The sequence below is a fragment of the Galeopterus variegatus genome, unplaced genomic scaffold (assembly GCF_000696425.1).
Source record: "Galeopterus variegatus unplaced genomic scaffold, G_variegatus-3.0.2 Scaffold28863, whole genome shotgun sequence".
Lineage (NCBI taxonomy): Eukaryota > Metazoa > Chordata > Mammalia > Dermoptera > Cynocephalidae > Galeopterus > Galeopterus variegatus.
The window spans coordinates 306-1,241 of record NW_007754974.1 but is presented as its reverse complement, the minus strand read 5'-3'; positions in this window follow the sequence as shown (position 1 = coordinate 1,241).

Sequence of the window (936 nt, the reverse complement as noted above, 5' to 3'; positions counted from 1 at the left end):
CTAGTGAAAATATTAGTATACAAAACTTTATACACATCCTGAAGTGAAATTATTGAAGACCGATCTACTGGGGGACGTTGAGACACTTCTGCCTTGTCACTGAGTCTGCGTTTCAACACATTTCACACCCTTTAATATATTCGGCCAATTTCGATGTTCCGAGGAGCAGCGTGAATAAGGGATATTCAGTACTGGTCTTGTTCCCACTTGGGGCTGCATGGCCTCCAGAAGAGGCAAGCAGCTCAGACCCGGGTGTCCTCGGCCCACAGTCCAGCAAGCCTGGGAACAGAGCCTCTGAATTATAGGCTGGAGTGCCTTAAATTACTGGCTCTGTGAGAGTCTGATTGGCATTTGAAGGGTCAAGATAACAAGCTACCTCAAGCAACAGTGTTTACACTGGTGCCTCCTCCCCAGCTTCCTGTAAGGGGCTAATTTGGGTCACTTGGCTACATTGCAACGTGACCCTCAGCCACTCCACGGGNAATACAATCTGCTGCAAATATCAATGTTCATTGCTTGATTTTGCTGATAGGGCTGTGGCTATGTAGCAAAAACACACTGAGGTATCTTGGGGGAGGTGGGGCGTCAGATCTCCAACAATTCAGTAAATAAAAATGAGATAGGAGGTTCTCAGTTTCCATGGGTTCTGGTTTCAGGACACACCTCTGGGTTTTAAGCCACTCCCTAAGGTCTCAGGGCCCTCCTATGGAGAAGAGTTTCTGTTGCAAGTTGAACCTATTTTCCAACCAGCCTGAGACCTTAGGAGGCTGACTTACGCAAATCAAGTGGCTGGGCATGCTCCATAGAAGGGGGTTATATTAGGGCCGTCCCCGTGGCGCACTGGGGAGAGTGCAGCGCTTGGGAACGCAGCAGTGCTCCCTCTGCAGGTTCGGATCTTATATAAGGATGGCCGATGCGCTCACTGGCTGAGCGCGG